We start from the raw sequence: 21,642 nt of genomic DNA on the forward strand, positions 1-21,642 counted from the left end.
CTTCCTTCCTGATGTGTGCTTGCAAAGCTATAAATTTTCCTCTCAGTACTGCTTTTGCTGTGTCCCATAAGTTCTGATAGTTTGTGTCTTTATTGTCATTTGTTTCCAGGAACCTTTTGATTTCCTCCTTGATTTCATCTCGGACCCACTGGTTATTGAGTATGAGGCTGTTTAACTTCCAGGTGTTAAATTTTTTCTTCTGTGTCCCTATGCAGTTCACATCTAACTTCAGAGCCTTGTGGTCAGCAAAGGCAGCCTGCAAAATGTCTATCTTTTTTATTTTATGGAGGTATGTTTTATGTGCCAGCACATGATCTATCCTGGAGAATGATCCATGTACATTGGAAAAGAATGTGTATCCAGGTTTCTGAGGATAGAGTGCCCTATATATATCTACTAGGCCTCTTTCATCCATTTCTTTTTGCAGGTCTAGTATATTTTTGTTGGGTTTCCATTTGGTTGACCTATCAAGTGTTGACAAGCCTGTGTTGAGGTCTCCCACAATTATTGTGTTATTATTGATATCCTTCTTCAGATTTGTCAACAATTGTATTAAATACTTTGCTGGACCCTCATTCGGTGCGTATATGTTTAGGAGAGTGATTTCTTCTTGCTGTACAAATCCCTTGATTAGTACATAATATCCATCTTTGTCCCTTACAATTTTTCTGAGTATAAAGTTTGTGTCATCTGATATTAGTATGGCCACCCCCGCTTTTTTAAGGGTGTTGTTTGCTTGAATGATTTTCCTCCAGCCTTTGATTTTGAGTCTATGTTTATTCTGACTATTCAGGTGTGTTTCTTGTAGACAGCAGAAGGTTGGCTTCAGTTTTTTGATCCATTTCGCCACTCTGTGCCTCTTAACTGGTGCATTTAGTCCATTGACATTGAGAGAAATAATTGTCATGGGATTTATTGCCATCTTTGTGTAGAAGTTTGGTGTGTTTTTTGTTCTGTCTTGTTTTTAGAGTAGATCTTTCAGTTTTTCTTTTAAGGCTGGTTTTGAGTCTGCAAAGATTTTGAGCTGTTGTTTATCTGTGAAGCCGTGTATACATCCGTCAAACCTGAAACTTAGTTTTGCTGGGTGCAATATTCTTGGCGAAGCATTTATTTCATTGAGTTTTGCCACTACGTCCCACCACTGCCTTCTGGCCTTGAGTGTTTCTGGTGACAGGTCTGCTGTAAATTTCAAGGATGCTCCGTGGAATGTAATTTCCCTTTTCGATCTTGCTGCTTGCAGTATTCTATCTCTATCGGTGGGTTTCATCATGGTGACTAGGATGTGTCTTGGGGTGTTTCTACTGGGGTCTTTTTTAGCTGGTACTCTTCGGGCATGCAGGATTTGGTCACATGTTTTCTTTAGCTCTGGTAGTTTCTCTGTGATGATGTTCTTAACCATTGATTCTTCCTGAAGATTTTCTTCTTGGGTCTCTGGAACTCCAATGATTCTGAAGTTGTTTCTGTTGAGCTTATCAAAGACTTCTATTTTCATCTTCTCATATTCTTTGAGTAAATTTTCCATTGTCTGATCATTTGATTTGAGGTTTTTTTCTAATCTCTTCTGCTGTGTAAAGTTGTTATGCATCTCATCTTCTAAAGCACTAATTCTATCCTCAGCTGCTGTTAACCTGTTGGAAAACTCATCCATTATGTTCTTCAATTCGTCTATTGAGTTTTTCAGACCTGTTATCTGATCTGATATTTCAGTTTGGAGTTTTCTGATTTCTGTCTTCATATTCTCTTGATTTTTATTAGTGCTCTGATTTATACTTTCTTTGATATCTGATAGCAACCTCCATATTTCGTCTCTAAACTCCATTTCTGAAAGACTGCTTAGGTAGTTGGTCGTTGTTGGGTCATCAGAGTTTCCATCTTCATTCTCTATGGTTGAAGTTGGTCTGCGTAGTCTCCCCATTGTCTCGCTTACGCTGTGGGTTTTTCTACGTGTTGTGGTGGTACTCATTGGCGAGGTGGAGTGCGCGGCCGCGAAGCGCAGCGGAGCGGCCGCGCTCCGGCCCCCAAACACTCACCTCAGCCGAGGCAAGCCGTCAGGGGATGCCTGGGGAGGCCCCCAAGTGTCTGCCAAGCAAAGAAACCAGCACAATCCACAACTCCAACAGAAAACTCACAGCCCCAGCGAGACACGCCTTGAAGAGATTAATGCTGAATCAGGTCAAAGTTCCCAGGTTGATGCAGGCTGGGGGAGGTCCCAAAATGTCTGCCGGGCCTAGGGGTCCAGCAGTCAGCCTGATCTGCAACTCCGGCCCCCAAACACTCACCTCAGCCGAGGCAAGCCGTCAGGGGATGCCTGGGGAGGCCCCCAAGTGTCTGCCAAGCAAAGAAACCAGCACAATCCACAACTCCAACAGAAAACTCACAGCCCCAGCGAGACACGCCTCAGCCGAGGCAAGCCGTCAGGGGATGCCTGGGGAGGCCCCCAAGTGTCTGCCAAGCAAAGAAACCAGCACAATCCACAACTCCAACAGAAAACTCACAGCCCCAGCGAGACACGCCTTGAAGAGATTAATGCTGAATCAGGTCAAAGTTCCCAGGTTGATGCAGGCTGGGGGAGGTCCCAAAATGTCTGCCGGGCCTAGGGGTCCAGCAGTCAGCCTGATCTGCAACTCCGGCCCCCAAACACTCACCTCAGCCGAGGCAAGCCGTCAGGGGATGCCTGGGGAGGCCCCCAAGTGTCTGCCAAGCAAAGAAACCAGCACAATCCACAACTCCAACAGAAAACTCACAGCCCCAGCGAGACACGCCTTGAAGAGATTAATGCTGAATCAGGTCAAAGTTCCCAGGTTGATGCAGGCTGGGGGAGGTCCCAAAATGTCTGCCGGGCCTAGGGGTCCAGCAGTCAGCCTGATCTGCAACTCCGGCCCCCAAACACTCACCTCAGCCGAGGCAAGCCGTCAGGGGATGCCTGGGGAGGCCCCCAAGTGTCTGCCAAGCAAAGAAACCAGCACAATCCACAACTCCAACAGAAAACTCACAGCCCCAGCGAGACACGCCTTGAAGAGATTAATGCTGAATCAGGTCAAAGTTCCCAGGTTGATGCAGGCTGGGGGAGGTCCCAAAATGTCTGCCGGGCCTAGGGGTCCAGCAGTCAGCCTGATCTGCAACTCCGGCCCCCAAACACTCACCTCAGCCGAGGCAAGCCGTCAGGGGATGCCTGGGGAGGCCCCCAAGTGTCTGCCAAGCAAAGAAACCAGCACAATCCACAACTCCAACAGAAAACTCACAGCCCCAGCGAGACACGCCTCAGCCGAGGCAAGCCGTCAGGGGATGCCTGGGGAGGCCCCCAAGTGTCTGCCAAGCAAAGAAACCAGCACAATCCACAACTCCAACAGAAAACTCACAGCCCCAGCGAGACACGCCTTGAAGAGATTAATGCTGAATCAGGTCAAAGTTCCCAGGTTGATGCAGGCTGGGGGAGGTCCCAAAATGTCTGCCGGGCCTAGGGGTCCAGCAGTCAGCCTGATCTGCAACTCCGGCCCCCAAACACTCACCTCAGCCGAGGCAAGCCGTCAGGGGATGCCTGGGGAGGCCCCCAAGTGTCTGCCAAGCAAAGAAACCAGCACAATCCACAACTCCAACAGAAAACTCACAGCCCCAGCGAGACACGCCTTGAAGAGATTAATGCTGAATCAGGTCAAAGTTCCCAGGTTGATGCAGGCTGGGGGAGGTCCCAAAATGTCTGCCGGGCCTAGGGGTCCAGCAGTCAGCCTGATCTGCAACTCCGGCCCCCAAACACTCACCTCAGCCGAGGCAAGCCGTCAGGGGATGCCTGGGGAGGCCCCCAAGTGTCTGCCAAGCAAAGAAACCAGCACAATCCACAACTCCAACAGAAAACTCACAGCCCCAGCGAGACACGCCTCAGCCGAGGCAAGCCGTCAGGGGATGCCTGGGGAGGCCCCCAAGTGTCTGCCAAGCAAAGAAACCAGCACAATCCACAACTCCAACAGAAAACTCACAGCCCCAGCGAGACACGCCTTGAAGAGATTAATGCTGAATCAGGTCAAAGTTCCCAGGTTGATGCAGGCTGGGGGAGGTCCCAAAATGTCTGCCGGGCCTAGGGGTCCAGCAGTCAGCCTGATCTGCAACTCCGGCCCCCAAACACTCACCTCAGCCGAGGCAAGCCGTCAGGGGATGCCTGGGGAGGCCCCCAAGTGTCTGCCAAGCAAAGAAACCAGCACAATCCACAACTCCAACAGAAAACTCACAGCCCCAGCGAGACACGCCTTGAAGAGATTAATGCTGAATCAGGTCAAAGTTCCCAGGTTGATGCAGGCTGGGGGAGGTCCCAAAATGTCTGCCGGGCCTAGGGGTCCAGCAGTCAGCCTGATCTGCAACTCCGGCCCCCAAACACTCACCTCAGCCGAGGCAAGCCGTCAGGGGATGCCTGGGGAGGCCCCCAAGTGTCTGCCAAGCAAAGAAACCAGCACAATCCACAACTCCAACAGAAAACTCACAGCCCCAGCGAGACACGCCTTGAAGAGATTAATGCTGAATCAGGTCAAAGTTCCCAGGTTGATGCAGGCTGGGGGAGGTCCCAAAATGTCTGCCGGGCCTAGGGGTCCAGCAGTCAGCCTGATCTGCAACTCCGGCCCCCAAACACTCACCTCAGCCGAGGCAAGCCGTCAGGGGATGCCTGGGGAGGCCCCCAAGTGTCTGCCAAGCAAAGAAACCAGCACAATCCACAACTCCAACAGAAAACTCACAGCCCCAGCGAGACACGCCTCAGCCGAGGCAAGCCGTCAGGGGATGCCTGGGGAGGCCCCCAAGTGTCTGCCAAGCAAAGAAACCAGCACAATCCACAACTCCAACAGAAAACTCACAGCCCCAGCGAGACACGCCTTGAAGAGATTAATGCTGAATCAGGTCAAAGTTCCCAGGTTGATGCAGGCTGGGGGAGGTCCCAAAATGTCTGCCGGGCCTAGGGGTCCAGCAGTCAGCCTGATCTGCAACTCCGGCCCCCAAACACTCACCTCAGCCGAGGCAAGCCGTCAGGGGATGCCTGGGGAGGCCCCCAAGTGTCTGCCAAGCAAAGAAACCAGCACAATCCACAACTCCAACAGAAAACTCACAGCCCCAGCGAGACACGCCTTGAAGAGATTAATGCTGAATCAGGTCAAAGTTCCCAGGTTGATGCAGGCTGGGGGAGGTCCCAAAATGTCTGCCGGGCCTAGGGGTCCAGCAGTCAGCCTGATCTGCAACTCCGGCCCCCAAACACTCACCTCAGCCGAGGCAAGCCGTCAGGGGATGCCTGGGGAGGCCCCCAAGTGTCTGCCAAGCAAAGAAACCAGCACAATCCACAACTCCAACAGAAAACTCACAGCCCCAGCGAGACACACCTCAGCCGAGGCAAGCCGTCAGGGGATGCCTGGGGAGGCCCCCAAGTGTCTGCCAAGCAAAGAAACCAGCACAATCCACAACTCCAACAGAAAACTCACAGCCCCAGCGAGACACGCCTTGAAGAGATTAATGCTGAATCAGGTCAAAGTTCCCAGGTTGATGCAGGCTGGGGGAGGTCCCAAAATGTCTGCCGGGCCTAGGGGTCCAGCAGTCAGCCTGATCTGCAACTCCGGCCCCCAAACACTCACCTCAGCCGAGGCAAGCCGTCAGGGGATGCCTGGGGAGGCCCCCAAGTGTCTGCCAAGCAAAGAAACCAGCACAATCCACAACTCCAACAGAAAACTCACAGCCCCAGCGAGACACGCCTTGAAGAGATTAATGCTGAATCAGGTCAAAGTTCCCAGGTTGATGCAGGCTGGGGGAGGTCCCAAAATGTCTGCCGGGCCTAGGGGTCCAGCAGTCAGCCTGATCTGCAACTCCGGCCCCCAAACACTCACCTCAGCCGAGGCAAGCCGTCAGGGGATGCCTGGGGAGGCCCCCAAGTGTCTGCCAAGCAAAGAAACCAGCACAATCCACAACTCCAACAGAAAACTCACAGCCCCAGCGAGACACGCCTCAGCCGAGGCAAGCCGTCAGGGGATGCCTGGGGAGGCCCCCAAGTGTCTGCCAAGCAAAGAAACCAGCACAATCCACAACTCCAACAGAAAACTCACAGCCCCAGCGAGACACGCCTTGAAGAGATTAATGCTGAATCAGGTCAAAGTTCCCAGGTTGATGCAGGCTGGGGGAGGTCCCAAAATGTCTGCCGGGCCTAGGGGTCCAGCAGTCAGCCTGATCTGCAACTCCGGCCCCCAAACACTCACCTCAGCCGAGGCAAGCCGTCAGGGGATGCCTGGGGAGGCCCCCAAGTGTCTGCCAAGCAAAGAAACCAGCACAATCCACAACTCCAACAGAAAACTCACAGCCCCAGCGAGACACGCCTCAGCCGAGGCAAGCCGTCAGGGGATGCCTGGGGAGGCCCCCAAGTGTCTGCCAAGCAAAGAAACCAGCACAATCCACAACTCCAACAGAAAACTCACAGCCCCAGCGAGACACGCCTCAGCCGAGGCAAGCCGTCAGGGGATGCCTGGGGAGGCCCCCAAGTGTCTGCCAAGCAAAGAAACCAGCACAATCCACAACTCCAACAGAAAACTCACAGCCCCAGCGAGACACGCCTCAGCCGAGGCAAGCCGTCAGGGGATGCCTGGGGAGGCCCCCAAGTGTCTGCCAAGCAAAGAAACCAGCACAATCCACAACTCCAACAGAAAACTCACAGCCCCAGCGAGACACGCCTCAGCCGAGGCAAGCCGTCAGGGGATGCCTGGGGAGGCCCCCAAGTGTCTGCCAAGCAAAGAAACCAGCACAATCCACAACTCCAACAGAAAACTCACAGCCCCAGCGAGACACGCCTCAGCCGAGGCAAGCCGTCAGGGGATGCCTGGGGAGGCCCCCAAGTGTCTGCCAAGCAAAGAAACCAGCACAATCCACAACTCCAACAGAAAACTCACAGCCCCAGCGAGACACGCCTCAGCCGAGGCAAGCCGTCAGGGGATGCCTGGGGAGGCCCCCAAGTGTCTGCCAAGCAAAGAAACCAGCACAATCCACAACTCCAACAGAAAACTCACAGCCCCAGCGAGACACGCCTTGAAGAGATTAATGCTGAATCAGGTCAAAGTTCCCAGGTTGATGCAGGCTGGGGGAGGTCCCAAAATGTCTGCCGGGCCTAGGGGTCCAGCAGTCAGCCTGATCTGCAACTCCGGCCCCCAAACACTCACCTCAGCCGAGGCAAGCCGTCAGGGGATGCCTGGGGAGGCCCCCAAGTGTCTGCCAAGCAAAGAAACCAGCACAATCCACAACTCCAACAGAAAACTCACAGCCCCAGCGAGACACGCCTCAGCCGAGGCAAGCCGTCAGGGGATGCCTGGGGAGGCCCCCAAGTGTCTGCCAAGCAAAGAAACCAGCACAATCCACAACTCCAACAGAAAACTCACAGCCCCAGCGAGACACGCCTCAGCCGAGGCAAGCCGTCAGGGGATGCCTGGGGAGGCCCCCAAGTGTCTGCCAAGCAAAGAAACCAGCACAATCCACAACTCCAACAGAAAACTCACAGCCCCAGCGAGACACGCCTCAGCCGAGGCAAGCCGTCAGGGGATGCCTGGGGAGGCCCCCAAGTGTCTGCCAAGCAAAGAAACCAGCACAATCCACAACTCCAACAGAAAACTCACAGCCCCAGCGAGACACGCCTCAGCCGAGGCAAGCCGTCAGGGGATGCCTGGGGAGGCCCCCAAGTGTCTGCCAAGCAAAGAAACCAGCACAATCCACAACTCCAACAGAAAACTCACAGCCCCAGCGAGACACGCCTCAGCCGAGGCAAGCCGTCAGGGGATGCCTGGGGAGGCCCCCAAGTGTCTGCCAAGCAAAGAAACCAGCACAATCCACAACTCCAACAGAAAACTCACAGCCCCAGCGAGACACGCCTCAGCCGAGGCAAGCCGTCAGGGGATGCCTGGGGAGGCCCCCAAGTGTCTGCCAAGCAAAGAAACCAGCACAATCCACAACTCCAACAGAAAACTCACAGCCCCAGCGAGACACGCCTCAGCCGAGGCAAGCCGTCAGGGGATGCCTGGGGAGGCCCCCAAGTGTCTCAGCCGAGGCAAGCCGTCAGGGGATGCCTGGGGAGGCCCCCAAGTGTCTGCCAAGCAAAGAAACCAGCACAATCCACAACTCCAACAGAAAACTCACAGCCCCAGCGAGACACGCCTCAGCCGAGGCAAGCCGTCAGGGGATGCCTGGGGAGGCCCCCAAGTGTCTGCCAAGCAAAGAAACCAGCACAATCCACAACTCCAACAGAAAACTCACAGCCCCAGCGAGACACGCCTCAGCCGAGGCAAGCCGTCAGGGGATGCCTGGGGAGGCCCCCAAGTGTCTGCCAAGCAAAGAAACCAGCACAATCCACAACTCCAACAGAAAACTCACAGCCCCAGCGAGACACGCCTCAGCCGAGGCAAGCCGTCAGGGGATGCCTGGGGAGGCCCCCAAGTGTCTGCCAAGCAAAGAAACCAGCACAATCCACAACTCCAACAGAAAACTCACAGCCCCAGCGAGACACGCCTCAGCCGAGGCAAGCCGTCAGGGGATGCCTGGGGAGGCCCCCAAGTGTCTGCCAAGCAAAGAAACCAGCACAATCCACAACTCCAACAGAAAACTCACAGCCCCAGCGAGACACGCCTCAGCCGAGGCAAGCCGTCAGGGGATGCCTGGGGAGGCCCCCAAGTGTCTGCCAAGCAAAGAAACCAGCACAATCCACAACTCCAACAGAAAACTCACAGCCCCAGCGAGACACGCCTCAGCCGAGGCAAGCCGTCAGGGGATGCCTGGGGAGGCCCCCAAGTGTCTGCCAAGCAAAGAAACCAGCACAATCCACAACTCCAACAGAAAACTCACAGCCCCAGCGAGACACGCCTCAGCCGAGGCAAGCCGTCAGGGGATGCCTGGGGAGGCCCCCAAGTGTCTGCCAAGCAAAGAAACCAGCACAATCCACAACTCCAACAGAAAACTCACAGCCCCAGCGAGACACGCCTCAGCCGAGGCAAGCCGTCAGGGGATGCCTGGGGAGGCCCCCAAGTGTCTGCCAAGCAAAGAAACCAGCACAATCCACAACTCCAACAGAAAACTCACAGCCCCAGCGAGACACGCCTCAGCCGAGGCAAGCCGTCAGGGGATGCCTGGGGAGGCCCCCAAGTGTCTGCCAAGCAAAGAAACCAGCACAATCCACAACTCCAACAGAAAACTCACAGCCCCAGCGAGACACGCCTCAGCCGAGGCAAGCCGTCAGGGGATGCCTGGGGAGGCCCCCAAGTGTCTGCCAAGCAAAGAAACCAGCACAATCCACAACTCCAACAGAAAACTCACAGCCCCAGCGAGACACGCCTCAGCCGAGGCAAGCCGTCAGGGGATGCCTGGGGAGGCCCCCAAGTGTCTGCCAAGCAAAGAAACCAGCACAATCCACAACTCCAACAGAAAACTCCTTGTGAGCATATTGAACAAACCAGAAATGACATCTTCCTTCATAGAAATAAAGATATTCTAATGCATCTTTGAAAAGGTGAAAAAATGGTGAACATTAAAGTGTTTATGAGAATGGAGGAGGAAAGTTTTAGTTCCTTAAGAGTTCCTTAAAATACCTCCATGCCCTATTAAGAATGCTGAATGTGATCACATGAAATAAAGATGTTTTGATACTCAAAACAATCTTTTTTAATTTTTTTTTGGGTTTTGGGCCACATTCAGTGATGTTCAGGGGTTACTCCTGGCTCTGCACTAAGATATCTCTCCTCACCTGAGTGGCCATATAGGATGCCAGGAGATTCAATCACGATCAGGCCTAGGTTAGCCGCGTGCAAGGCAAACACCCTACCACTGCACCACCACTCAGGCCCCTGATCCTCAAAACAATCTTAAAAATTTCAGGTGAAATGATAAGAACCTTTGTTTTTGTTTGTTGGTGAAAAATTTGGAGGTGCTCATGATTACTCCTGACTCTGTGATCAGGAATCACTCCTTGAGAATTGAGGAATCATATGAGGTGCCAGAGTCAAACCCAAGACTACTGTGTGTAAGACAATCAACATACCAGCTGCACCATTGCTCCAGGATATGAGTCTTTGAATATGAGTCTTTGAATTCTTCAGAATAATCATGTGGGCTAGGCTTGGGTGAATGAGTACAGTTGACTCTTATGTGGTCTCAGATGGCTGTTATTGTAGCCGGGCAATGTTCAAAATAATGAAAACTGGAAATAACTGAAAACTCGTAATTATTGGAGTGTCTCTCCCCCTCAAAACTCATACCCCCAAAATAGCTATTTACCAGTGGAAATTCACTATTTTATTAATGTGGATGGCTCTTATCCTGGGCAGAAGCAAGTCTCAAAGTATCAAGCAACAAAGCAGGCACAACTAAAAGACATTTTAGAACTCCATCCTTGGATGAGAGAAGTTTAAAGAAGAGAGTGATGATACCACATTGTGGGTGTTATTTCCTCAAATTAGGAGGCAAAGAAAAGCAGGTCTAAAAGTATCTGAGTGATATGTTTTTTTGAGCTGGATGCTTGTTACAAATACAACTAGATGGCTATTGCATATACAGGCCTTGTTATGTTATTTTTATACATACAAAATTCACATTGGAAATGTTTTGAACTAAAAGTGAATGTTCCATTATATGTTATTACAATTATGATTTACTATATCCTTATAATAGTTATATATGCTATGCACTTTATACACTTCACTTATGTTAGAAACAAAAGCCAAAAAAGATGTAGCTATTATGATAAATCTTGAGAAGAACAAAGCCTTGTGTTTAACTTACTGTATTTGGAAATCTAACTGGTAGTTGAAAGGTAAAAGGCATTCTTTTGAGTTAACTGCCTTTATTTGAAAAGCAAGCAAACCATGTTATTCTTTGACTCATGCATTAACCTCCCCTATTTTCAGACTTTTTTCATATGAGACACTTTGCTACATTTGAACACGTAAGGGGAAAGACAATAAAAGCCTTTCTCTCAAGGAGCATGATTTTAGAACACAGAAGAGTTTTCTATGGAAGAGAAATACTTGAGCTGAGCATCTTACAATCTATAGCAGCAGTTCACTAACTTGAATAGAAACTTAATACCCTAGGAGGCCTCACAAAATACAGATTTCTGGGCCCTGCTCCCATAAGTTCCTTAGTCGATTTGGAGTGGTGGCTGGGAATCTGCATTTTGATCCACCCCAAGATTTTTAATGTTACAAGTCAAGGAGAAACAACTTTGATCATTTTGTTTTATAGGATTTCCATAACCTTAAATGGTTTCTTTAAAACAAATGACTTCTATCTTGAGATGTTTTCCAACTAAGAACATGTTTGTAAAATAAAAAAGTTTAGTGAAGAAAAAAAATGTTCACCTATAAAGTTTTAGATGGTGTTCTCTACTTCTTCATACATCAGCATTTCTCTAAAGACCTCATGTCTTCTAGAAAAAACTGAAAGCTTGGAGATAGTGAAAGAAGGAATATCTTCCACTGTCGCCACAGAGCTGGGGAAGGAGTGGGGTGCTTTACAAGGTAGTTGCTTAGGCAAAGTGAAAGCGTCAAAACTACTCATTGAAAGGGGAGAGATTAGATCCTGAGCAAGTTTCAGGGAATGACTTTTCCGGAGTTATTGGGACTTATCAAAATTTGAGAGATGCTGAGAAGAAAGTTAAAATAGAGAATTCACCTCCTAGGAGATGTGGCCATGGAACAGTGAACACGAGGGTCTTATTTTTTCTTTTAATTTTTAAAAATTGCCTTATTTAAACACTGTTTTACAAGGTTGTTCATAATGCAATCGATCCTCCCCTCCACAATCACAAAGTTGTTGATGATTGAGTTTCAGTTATAACACCCTTCACCAGTGCACATTTTCCACCAACAATGTCTACAGTTTCCCTCTTCCTCTTCCCTCTACCTTCCTCTGGGGCAGACATTTTACTTCTCGTTATCTCTCTCTCTCTCTGTTTCTCTCTCTCTGTTTCTCTCTCTCTGTTTCTCTCTCTCTGTTTCTCTCTCTCTGTTTCTCTCTCTCTCTCTCTCTCTCTCTCTCTCTCTCTCTCTCTCTCTCCCTTTTTCCCTTTTAGGCACTGTAGCTTTGTGATTTGCAATATTGTTACTGGAGGGGTATTCTGCATATTACTTTACCTCCTTTTAGTATCTGGATCTTGTTCAGAGTAATCATTTCCAACTCATTGTCATAGTGGTCTCTTGTACTCCTTCATTGTGGCAATTTCCTATCATAAAGGCTAAGATCAAAAAGAGCATTATAAGGTGTTTGAAAGAATTAAATGAGCAATGGTTTATATGTCTTCTGAATAAGAGGTCAGGAGGCCACAGGGTGAGGCCTAGAGATGACTGAACAAACCTTCTTTTGCTATCAAGGACACAAGCGTCTTTAAACTTGGGGTATCGTCTTCAGAGAATGCTTCTTCTCAGGCTTGCAGGAAGCTCTGATATCTCTCAGGTCACCACATTTCTGTTAGACAGGCAGGGAGATCAGGAAGAAGGGAAATAGGGGAGTATTGGTGGTGGGAATGTTGCACTGGTGAAGGGAGGATATAGTCTTTTTGTGACTGAAACCCACTACAAAAATGTTTGTAATTATGGTGCATACATAAATATTAAACGAAAAATAAATAAATAGAAAAAGAAAAAAGAAAAGAGGACAAAGCATGAACTGTAGTCAATTGACTTCCTTTTTCTGGCAGGCCAGAAAGCTATCCAGGAAGTTGAATCTCATTAACCTGAATGTCACTTGATGTGCTTGGGCTGGAGAGAGAGGGGGCAGGAGACAATGGAAGAACACAGGGTTGGTTGACTAGGCAGTCTACCACACTGGGAAGAAATCATCTTAATGTCAGTCTTCTAAGATGTCAACCTATGACCATGTTCAAACTATGTTGCTTAGAAGAAAATTCCACCAGATAGAATTTAATTTGGCATTAAGGGCATCACATAACAGGGGAGGAAAATTATCCTTGTCCTGTAGATTCCTTTCTTCTTTTGCAGCATGGTGATTAAAAGTGTTTGTTTATTTGTGGAACTAGATATTGTTGAGTATTATCCAAGAAGCTACATATACATGTATCCACCATCTTCTTAGGCAACGGAAGAATTAAGTTGGTCTTCCCTTATCAGAATGCCCTGAGAATTGACAGAGTGAATCTACGTAGCAGGATCATGACCAGTCCTAACTGTAAGTTCTAGATAAATGTTGGCGATTGTTCACATGGCCTCAATCTTATCTCTGGTGTGAATATGGTTTTTTCATTTCCTTTCTGATTCTGCAAAGACCCTGGTACCTTCTTGCTGATCTGATCTGCTGAATTCTCTAGTTTGAGTTTACTTATAGGACTCTAGACTTAAACTGTCCTAAGCTGGTGCTTGTCCTCCTGTCAATGAGTCTGTCGCCCTGACCCCTTATTTTCTTTTATGTCTGAAAATCTGCTTCCTGGGAAAGGCATATGTGTGGAATGACTTATGTTTATGCAACCAAATGCCTTCAATAGTTGCCTGTTTCTTAAACACATGCTTCTTGGAACCAAAGAGCTCCCTCAGTTCTGTGTGTCTTAGTTTGAAAATCCCAAGCTTAACATAGTGTTTATATTTTCTTAGTCCTCCTTGGGTTTCTTCACCTTTATTCGTCATTGTGTGTGGCTGAAGAGGTGAAGGGGACCTTGAAGTCATGTTTTATTTATTTATTTATTTTTGTTTTTGGGCCACATCCGGCGGTGCTCAGGGGTTACTCCTGGCTGCCTGCTCAGAAATAGCTCCTGGCAGGCACGGGGGACCATATGGGACACCGGGATTCGAACCAACCACCTTTGGTCCTGGATAGGCTGCTTGCAAGGCAAAACGCCGCTGTGCTATCTCTCTGGGCCCTGAAGTCATGTTTTTAAAGGCCCTATTAAGCATTTGATGCTGTTTTTGTCCTGCTTATTTATTTATTTTTTTTGGGTTTTGGGCCATACCCAAAAACACCCAGTGATGCTCCTGGCTATGCACTCAGAAATTGCTCCTGGCTTGGGGACCATGTGGAATGCTGGGGGATCAAACCACAGTCTGTCATAGGTCAGCTGCATGCAAGGCAAAAGCCCTACCACTATGCCACTGCTCCGGTCCTATTTAGTTATTTTTTTTTAAATTAGTACCATGATTTATAAAGTTATTCATGGTTTGGTTTTAGATATTTGCTCCCATTTTGGGGGGAGTTACCACCAACAATGCAGGTTCTATTTCTGTCTGCCTTTTCTTCTTTAAGTTTTTCATTGCTTTGGGCCCCGATAGTTATTTCACAAATATTCCCTTCTAGATAAATTTTTATGAGTTCTTGTAGTGTCGCCTATGAAACAAATAAATTCCTGGTGGGCCAAATCACAATTCTGGTTTAGATTACCAATGGAGAAATGATTCATCCTTGGCATTAATATCTGATCAAGTCCTGGTTCTTCTCCATTGTTCTACTGGTAAGTTCCCCTTTACGATATCTCAATTTTAATGCACACACAACATATACCTAATTCCATAAATTCATCAGTGATAATCTTTCAAGCACAAAAGTATTTTTATGTACATTTTAACAAGTGGTATTATACCCAGTAATTTCTAATCAAAGTAAAGAAGAATTGACTTTTTATTCTTTGCAAATTTTTACCTTGAGACAATGCTAGTGTTTAAACAAAGGCTCTGAAAACATCAATCCTCCAGTGTGTTTTGTTTTGTTTTTTTTTGGAGTTAAATTATTTGGAAATAATTATTCTTCTTTTCAAATAAACATAGCACTTGCTTTCAGAATTGCTTGTAATGTGATCTTTTGCATTAAAATGCCATTATAACAATTCAAGTAGGGTTTGGTTAGTTGCCAGCCATCCTATAGATGAGAAAAATCTATTTAACGGATAAAGAGGCACATACTTTACATAAGAACAAGATGTTCTTGTTATGTTCAAATCACTTGTTATAGGTTATAAAGGACATTTTAGTACAATTTTATTCAACTGAATCCTGAACTTTTACATTAAAATATTCAAGAGGGTAGCAGACCTTTGTAGTAGAGTCCTTTTTCATTTTTCAGTTAAAAATAATTGCCTGTTTAAGAAAAGTTTTACGTCATTTCTCCTCACTGAACTTCAAGAACGAATCATGTAAATGATTCAGATGGAAACATAACTGTTGATGCCAGTGAATTTCATAGTAAGTTACCACAATCATATCTACAAGATTCACTCTTGAAATGTGGTGGAGGGAAATAATGTTGGACAAACTTTGCATTCTTTTGATTTTCAAGCCAGAAATATTACTTTGGAGAAAATGAAATAATATGCTGAAGATTTAAGATAATAAAAATAATTTAAATTACCATGACACTTATTCAAATACTTAGGATTAAGATGCAAAATACACATCCGCTATCCAAGATGACCAGTATGACAAGCCAAACACACTCTCCATCACTTATTTTCTCAGTCCCAATAGAAAATAATCTGCTCAAGGACAAATAACTCATTGAATTTAACTTTACAGTTCCTAAAGTAAAGAAAGAAATTCAGATCTCTCTCAAGTTGCTTGGTTTATTTTAATAAAAGATTAATTGATTTCTTTAAGTGTTAAGTTCTCCTTTAAGAAATCTAATCATTGACCTTGAAAGACAAAAGAAGGAACAGGGAGAAGAAAAAAATTCAGATGAGCAATTTACTGTGAAATTCAAAACAAAATGAACCCATGGATTTGTTTTATGACTTCCCTACATTATTATTTCATATAAAATAAATAGAAATTCATCTCTTAATTTTATATAAAATAACTTTTTTTTTTTTTTTGCTTTTTGGGCCACACCTGGTGATGCTCAGGGGTTATTCCTGGCTATATGCTCAGAATTCACTCCTGGCTTTGGGGACTATATATAGACACTGGAGGATCAAACCGAGATCTGTCTTAGGTTAGCGAGTGCAAGGCAAACACCCTACTGTTTGCGTCACAGCTCCATCCCCAAATCAACTACTTCTGATTGATAATATAGAAATATTGCATCATTGTGATTCAGCTATAAATCTTACTTGTATAGAATACTATATATATCTTATTTGTGTGTTGATTTTATAATTAAGAGACAAATATTTTTTAACTGAATAAAATGTGTAATACCTGGAGCAGAAGAGATGCTATAGTGGATAAGGCACTTGCCTTGAGCCTTGAATACAACCGTTCCCTGTTGTTTTTGTTGTTGTTGTTGTTGTTGTTGTTGTTGTTTGGTTTTGGGGTCATACCCAGCAGTGCTCAGGGGTTACTCCTGGATCTACACTCAGATATCATCCTGGCAGGCACAGGGGACCATATGGGATGCTGGGATTCAAAACACTGTCCTTCTGCATGCAAGGCAAACGCTCTACCTCCATGCTATCTCTCCGGCTCCAACAGACCCCTATTTTATCTACTCTACTACATATGGTTCCCCCTCCCAACCTTATCTACATGTGATTCCTGAGTACAGAGTCAGGAATAAGTCCTGAGCACCACTGATTATTCCCCAATCCAATAATGAAAAAAGGGGAAACAAAAAAAAGTGTAACACATAAACTCTTTAATGAATATACTTCATAAATAGTTCCATTGTGCCTTTTGGAGTTAGTCCTTTAAAATATTTACTAAAAGATGCAATGTGATTTAAGTATAAGTTTTTTGTTCTCCAAACAGAAGAGAAAAAATTTCTTGTGGGAAAGCCTTAGAATAATAGCATTACTCCTTTTATTTATTCAACCAATATTAAGTGCTTAGCAGATGTCAGGACATATCAATGAATATGACAGGTTAAAATCTTTCATTCTTGATTTTATTGTTTATTGTTGATTAGAATAACATTTCTCCACTCGTTTCCATGATATTTTTCAAGGGGGCCATGTGCAAAAATTGGGAGGCAAATAGGTCTAGGGGGAAGGGACCAGGAAAGAAATAAAGTTGAAAGGGGATCACCATGGTTTGAAAAAGACTGTACAGAAAATTGTGAACCTGCTAAAGGATAAGCCCTGTGAGGACATAATTTAGAGGAGAAAGATGATGATAAGGTCTGAGTTTTGGTAATAAGAGGGTGTGTTGGTCATTTTAAACAGAACTGTCATAAAGTCTTAGAAGGTATCTGAAAAATAATTTCAATAAAGGGAAGTTAGATTGGCATGGGACCCAGAATCATTTCGTAATGATGAGAATTGGCAAACCACTTACAAACTCTATGTGTTAACATTTATTGAAATCAAACTGTATACTGGGAACCCTGCAAAATGGAAACTGATGCAAATCTGATGGAAGAGCTTTTCAACATCACTTTCTCTCTTGCACTGACCCTTTGATCTTCATACAAGATCAATGCTAGGGTCATGCCTTTGGGAGAAAATGAAAGATTATCTGGTTGTCAAGCTGACTGAGCTAAATGATCTAGAAACTCTTCTGGAATTGGCCATAAGCCTAGTGAGCACCTATATTAAGTTGGGTGGATGGCATGTAATTTCCATTGCCCAAATCCTATGAAGCAACAGCTTCTATTAAGGTCACTATAGAATTTACTTCCATTCTCTCACTTTTCACTCTCTTGTTTTCTCTCAGCTTTTCTATTGGGGAATTCTGAACTGAGATAAAGGGTTATGTAGAAATAAAAGACATCTTCTAGGAAGTGTTCATGGTTTACTTCTTTCTCTCTCTATTTTTTTTTAATCTATGTGAGCCTTTTAGTTTCTTTTAGAAGTTTCCAACAACACCCTATGAATTAACTCCTCTTTCTAAGGTCAGAAGCCTATCATAGCTTCTGTTTAAGGCCACCACGAAGGGGTTGTCATATAGAGATCTTGTCTGGAATTTTAGGGGAAATAATCTGCTTCTAATCACAACTGTTGTTTTTGGGAGAATTGTTTTTGCCTTTGGAACTTAGATACCCCATGTCTTACTTGATGACTGTCTACTAGGCAAAGAAGACCAGCTCTCCAGAATCTGCCTAATTCTTCTCCAGAGTCTCTGCTATCTTTGAGACAGAAATAATAGTAGAAATTCTTTCAAGCTTCAGATTTTTTTCAGAGACTATCCTGTCTCTGAGCTCTTTACCAGCTATTTGTTAACTCATCTGGATAATCTCCTTATTATAATACATTCAACTGATTTGGGCTCTGAATTACATTTGAAAATTTCTTTAAAATAGCACCTAGATTAGTGCTTGAACAGCTGGGTGAAGGGATGTGTACACCAGGGACCAGGAACTTTAGGGGTTATTTTAGAGCTCACCTGTCACACATTTGAAGTAAATTTTCTCTCTGCAGCACTATTTACCATAGCAAGACTCTAGAAACCAAGATGCTCTTCAAGAGACGAATGGCTAAAGAAACTGTGGTACATATACACAATGGAATAGTAAGCAGCTGTCAGGAGAGAGAAGTCATGAGATTTTTCTATACATGGATGTACATGGATTCTATAATGCTGAGTGAAATAAGTCAGAGAGAGAGAGAGAAAGACGCAGAATGGTCTCACTCATCTATGGGTTTTAAGAAAAATGAAAGACATTCTTACAATAATAATTTTCAGACACAAAAGAGAGGAGGGCTGGAAGTTACAGGTCACCTCATGAAGCTCACCACAAACAGGGATGAGTTTAGTTAGAGAAATAACTACATTGTGAACTATCCTAATAAAGAGAATGTACGAGGGAAATAGAAAGCCTGTCTAGAGTACAGGGGGAGGAGGGAGATTTGGGACACTGGAGATGGGAATGTTGCACTGGTGATGGGTAGTGTTCTTTACATTTGCTGAAACCTAAACACAATCATGTATGTAATCAAGTTGTTTAAATAAAATATATATTTAAAAAAAGAAATTAAGCATATACTATGACGTCTGTGTTATTCCTTCAGTTCTCTTTTCATTATTAATTACCACAAATAAGGAGAGGGTATTATCTATTAACTATTGCATTTGAAATATAGTGGTTTTTAGAGTTATTATTACTATATAAAAACAGATTAATCTTAATTGCTATAATTCTAGAAATATCAATAAAACACCGAGAAAACATAATTTCTAGCTTATATGCTTTTACATTTATTTAAAAATTACACAAGTTATAGTAGAATATGTTCTTTTTATAAAGCATGAAGTAATGATTAAATTCCTTGACATTAATGTTTCTCTGATACAGTATTCTTCCAATTGCAAACTATTAATAAAATTATATTATTATAAAAATTCCAACAAAACATATTTAACTTCATGCAAGTACATAAAATGACCTATTAACATTTTTGTGTTATGAATATTATCAACCTAGATGTCCAGCAACAGAAGAGTGGATTATAAGATATAGTATATATCTATATTATAACATACTACATAGCTGTAAGGAATGAGGCAATCATGCAATTTTCCTTAACATGGATGGAACTGGAAGAGATTATGTGAAATGAAGTAAGCCAGAAAAAGGATAAATACAGAATAAAATCACTATATGTGGTATTTAGAATTAATTGCATGAACAAATGCAATGGTTTAAATAGAAATTGTCTTGAACAATACCCTTCCTCCCGCAGAGTATAGCAAGAGAAGAGATAAATTGGGTGGAGAAGGAGAAATACAAATATGAAAGAGTGAGAGTGAGGGGCAAAGTAGTCTCAGATGCATTGGTAGTGATAAAAAAAAGACAGAACTAAATATCCAAGCCAAAGATAACAACAATGGAATGAGAACCCCAAACTTTAACACTTTAACCTTAAAAGGTGCTTGTTGTACTGGCACACTTAGGGGAGTGGGGGACGGCAGGGTGAGTGGTATGGAATGTACTTGGGGAACTTTGATGGAGGGAGATTGCATTGGTGGTGGGATTGGCCCTGATTCTTTGTATGTCTGAAACCCACCTATGAAGGACTTTTTAAATAACAATGGTTTCAATAAAATAAATAAAATAAAAAGTAGGAAAGACAGAATATCTATTAGAAAGAGTTCATCTGCTATTCATATTTATTTATGATAGTCTTTTGTATGTTTCCATGGCATATCATTGTCAGTACCTAAGCCAATTAATTTACATTATAGTTTTGAAATAGAAAGTTTCGAATTCTATAGCACCTTTTATGCTTATTAATGTGACTTCTATAAACAGGAAACTTCCCTTGTACCTCAATTTATTTAATAATAAACAGAAATGCATACTTTTTTCATTGTCAATTTTCAGGGGAAAGCAGTTCATGATATAATTATTCATTTATTTCCAAATATAACCATTGAGGTTATCTCTTTCACTCCCTGATTTTCTGTTTTTCTTGCTCCCTATTACCTCCCTTTCACTTTAAGAATCTATTTTTAAATAGGGCACATGTTTCTGTAAACTGTATTTATTATTATCTTCGGTGCTAATATTGGAGAAAGCCTTTCACACTTGCTTCAACATCATTTGACAAAATGTGGTCATGACTCGAGTGACTCATATATTATCACCTATCTCCATTTCCTGCCCTTGATATGGGTAGAGAGCTCTTAATACCTGACTTCCCTTGCTTATGCTGAAGATTTTTGTCATGGAAAAATTCTTGTCTATATGTAGTTTACAATCTGCATAATCAAAAAGTACTCCCTTAGAATGTCTTTCACAGGACTAAAGTCAAGATTCTAGCAGGCAGTGAAATAAGTCAGAGAAATAGACACAGAATAATCTCACTCATCTATGGGATTTAAGAAAAATAAAAGACATTATTATAATAGTACCCAAAGACATTAGAGATGAGGGCTGGAAAGACCAGCCCATGGTATGAAGCTTACCACAAAGAGTGGTGAATTCAATTAGATGAATAATTACACTGACAACTATCATGACTATGGTAGTGAGATACATAAATTGCCTATCTTGAATAAAGGAAAGGGTGGGGGCAGAGGGAAATGGGGGCATTGGTGTTGGGAATGTTGCACTGGTGAAAGTGGGGTGTTCTTTTTTATAACTAAAACTCAACTACAAACATGTTTGTAATCATGGTGCTTAAATAAAGATATTAATAATAAAAAAATACCAGCAGGGTTATCTGACTTCTGCAGATCTAGAATCTACTAACTTACCCTTTGCAACTTTAACTTGTCAAGTCAGCATTCCTTTGCTTATGGGTCCATCATTTCATTCCTGACTTCTATCATTGTATCTCTTTTCCTGACTGTGATTCTCCCACCTTTCTTCACATGTAGACATACCTGGATAATCTAAGAGATAGTCTATTCATAATGGAATCATACCTGTAGATTTTCTCTTCCTTGGCATCAAAGGTTACAGGACTCAAATTCTAGAGATCAGAAAGAGAAGGCATTATTCTTTCACTCTCTTTGTATTTTAAGTAAAATATAAAGTAATCTCTTGAAAATAAGTCTTGAGAAAGTGATGCTGCAGGACATTCTCTGGCCCCGTTTCACAGATTTGCATCCATAGAAAAGTTTGCAGGCAGAGACACATAAGAGGTCCGATGGGCTTTGGTGCAATAACACATTTAATTCTACCCAGCAAGAACAGTTTTCATTTTAAAGATGAAAGGATTCCCATAAGCTGATTGAGCAACTGAAGATTTAAGTGTGCCAGCTGCTGGAACATGCACCCACTCTTTCTCACACAGTCTGATTTTTGCTATTATTTTATTTTGTCCTTAAAGAGCATAGATAC

Source organism: Suncus etruscus, chromosome 16 (assembly GCF_024139225.1).
Source record: "Suncus etruscus isolate mSunEtr1 chromosome 16, mSunEtr1.pri.cur, whole genome shotgun sequence".
Taxonomy (NCBI): Eukaryota; Metazoa; Chordata; class Mammalia; order Eulipotyphla; family Soricidae; genus Suncus; species Suncus etruscus.